Raw genomic sequence first — 3,446 nt, 5'->3', positions numbered from 1 at the left:
ATATCTACTATATCTACTAAGGTTCCTTTGGTTTCACATCTCAGTCCCCCCTTTTCTAGAAAATAGTAAATTCTTTTACTATATCCAACTCTAGTATTTTAATGCATTGTTTCCTTATTCTTTCAAAATATTTGTTGGACTCAAGTTTTCGTCGCAACTCATTCTTTTTCCATTCACTGTAAGAGTCCCCTGTACTCTTACAGCACCAAACGCCACATTGAACCACTATGCAAAGGACTACAGACAAGAGAATGATCATTATTACAGTGACAAACAATTGTTTCAACCATGTCAAATTTGGCAACCAGGAGGTTAATTTTTCCCATATCTCAGTGAATCCCCATGAAGTGTCATCTTGTGAGTTGAACAAACACGTTCCCATCCCATGCTACGCTCCTTGTCCCTACGGTTGCCCATATTACCGTGTAAAAACTAAGTGTCCACTGGGTTTTGGGGTGACTTTCCATGGAGTTTTGGGTGTCTTTTTCACTCTGGTGTGATGAATCCAAGTGTTCTGTTCCTTGATTCTGATTGCAGTAAAGGAGGTGAGTAGTACTTGGAATGGTCCTTCCCACTGTGGCTCCAGGGTTTTTTCTGTAAGAGACTTTATATACACATAATCTCCTGGTTGTATATTATGTACAGGCCCATCCAAACCTCTCCCTCGAGTCTCTACCACATGTTTCCTGATTTTATTGAGCTGTTTACTTAATGCTATCATGTAAGAGGTCACAATTTCGTCCCCAGCTTGTACAGACACCCCTTTCTGTATTTCATAGGGTCGTCCATACAAAATTTCAAAGGGGCTCAGTCCTTCCCTCGCCCTTGGTCTTGTTCGTATACGCAAAAGGGCTAAAGGGAGAGACTGAGGCCATGTTAGATTTGCTTCTTGTCCTAATTTTACAATTTGCTGTTTGATTAAGTGGTTCATTTTTTCCACTTGACCACTCGACTGGGGGTGATATGGAGTATGAAGTTGCCAATCTATACCCAAATGGCGGCTAATTTGTTGTACTATTCTTGAGACAAAATGTGGTCCTCTGTCAGAGGACATGGTTGCTGGAACCCCGAAACGTGGTATTATTTCTTGCACTAATATTTTAGTTACCTCCCGGGCTTTAGCTGTTCTTGTTGGGAATGCTTCTGGCCAACCTGAAAAGGTATCAGTTAATACTAGTAAATATCGATACCCCCCTTTTCTTGGAAGTTCTGTGAAATCAATTTGCCATTGTTGTCCAGGCCCATTGCCTTTTTCAGTCTGGCCCATTTCTGGTTTGGGGGTATTCTTAGGATTAGTCTGAAGGCAAAGATCGCATTGTTGAGTCACTTGTCTCACTGTGGTATATAAATTTTTAGCCACAATTTCTCTTATTAAATGTTTATACAGAGCCTCTGTCCCCCAATGTCTTTTCCTATGTTCCTCCCGTATCATATGTCACAGTAAGCAAGAGGGAATGATTAGTTTTCCCTGTGGGGTATGAGCCCACCCCTCTTCATTATATGACCCTTCTAAATCTGTGATAAGCTTCTGATCTTCCTTGGTATATTCTGGCTTACCATCTAGGGAGATTTGCCTATCAGGAATTAAGGCCCCTTCTGCTTTTACCTTTGTTTTGGCCACTTGTTTTGCTTCTCTGTCCGCCAGCTCATTCCCTTTTTCCAAATCTGAGCTCACTTTCTGGTGTGCCTTAATATGCATAATTGCCACTTACTCAGGGAGCTGGACAGCTTCCAGTAACTTCAGAATTTCTTCTGCGTGTTTGATATTTTCCCCCTGGGAATTCAATAGTCCTCTCTCCTTCCAAATTGCTCCATGTGCGTGTACAACTCCAAAGGCATATTTTGAGTCTGTATAAATGTTCACAACTTTGCCCTGGGCCAATTCCAGGGCGTGGGTTAGAGCAATTATTTCTGCCTTCTGTGCGGAGGTGTTCATGGGCAAAGCCCTTGATTCTATTACCTCTTGACTGGTGGTGATGGTATATCCTGCATGTCGATTACCATTTAGGACGTAACTGCTTCCGTCTGTGAACCAGGTTTCTCTGTTTTCCATGGGGCTGTCTTTCAGGTCTGGGCGACTTGGGTATGTTGCTTCGATGGTTTCCAAACCGTCGTGATGTACTGGTTCTCCTGTGTTCCCGCTGAGAAAAGAAGCTGGGTTGACAATGTTAGTGACTACAATCTCCACGTCATCCTGCTCTACCAATATAGCTTGATATCTCAGGAATCTTTGCGGAGAGAGACAATGTCCACCCTTTGCTTCCAGTACTGCTGATACTGTGTGAGACACCAAAACAGTCATTTTCTGGCCCAGAGTAAGCTTTCGGGCTTCGTGTATGTTCAGTATCACAGCTGCAACCGCCCGCAGGCATCCAGGCCAACCTTTTGCAGTCATGTCTAACTGCTTAGAGAGGTAGGCAACTGCCCGTCGATATGGACTAAGGTTTTGTGCTAATATTCCCAGGGCAATGCCCTGCTTCTTGTGGGAGTAAAGAAGAAACGGCTTACTTACATCTGGGAGTCCCAAGGCCGGGGCCGACATCAAAGCCTTTTTCAGTAGCTCAAAGGCTTGTTCGGTCTCCTTGTTCCACTCAAGGTGTTTCTGCTCAGTGGCTGTCAACGCATACAGTGGTTTAACAAGCAATCCATAATTATAGATCCACAATCGGCACCACCCTGTCATTCCCAGAAAAGTCTGTAACTCTTTTACTGTCTGAGGTCTCTGAGTTTGGCATATTGCCTCTTTATGGGCCTGTCCCAAAGTTCTTTGTCCCGCACTAATTTCATAGCCCAAATAATTCACTTTGCGTTGTACGACCTGTGCCTTTTTCTTGGATATCCGGTACCCCCGGAGTCCCAGGAAATTCAACAGACTCACCGTCCATGTCATACAATCTTTCTCTGTTTTGGTGGCGATCAGGATATCAACCACATACTGCAACAGCTTCCCCTCCTCAGATGGGGCTTCCCAGGATTCTAAGTCTTTCGCAAGCTGATTGCCAAAAATGGTAGGACTATTCTTAAATCCTTGCAGCAACACCGTCCAAGTGAGCTGGGTCTTTCGACCACTCTTGGGGTTTTCCCATTCAAATGCAAATAATTTTTGGCTGGCTTCATGGAGAGACAGGGAAAAGAAAGCAGCCTTCAAATCTAAAACAGTAAACCAAGTCAATTCAGGTGTTAATACGGTCAACAGGGTATATGGGTTCGCCACTACCGGGTAAAGATCTTCAGTTATCCTATTCACCGCCCGGAAGTCTTGGACCACCCGATATGACCCATCGGGCTTCCAAACAGCTAATATAGGGGTATTGAATTCAGACTCACACTCTTTTAATAATCCCAACTGCAAAAATTTTTCTATCACCAGCCGGATTCCTTCTCCGTCTTCCTTCTTTAGGGGATATTGTTTAATTCTTACCGGCTTTCGGCCTTCCTTGATCCTA

Source organism: Haliaeetus leucocephalus, unplaced genomic scaffold (genome assembly GCF_000737465.1).
Source record: "Haliaeetus leucocephalus isolate CR32 unplaced genomic scaffold, Haliaeetus_leucocephalus-4.0 Scaffold21, whole genome shotgun sequence".
In the NCBI taxonomy this organism is placed as follows: domain Eukaryota; kingdom Metazoa; phylum Chordata; class Aves; order Accipitriformes; family Accipitridae; genus Haliaeetus; species Haliaeetus leucocephalus.
This window is presented reverse-complemented; position numbering follows the sequence as displayed.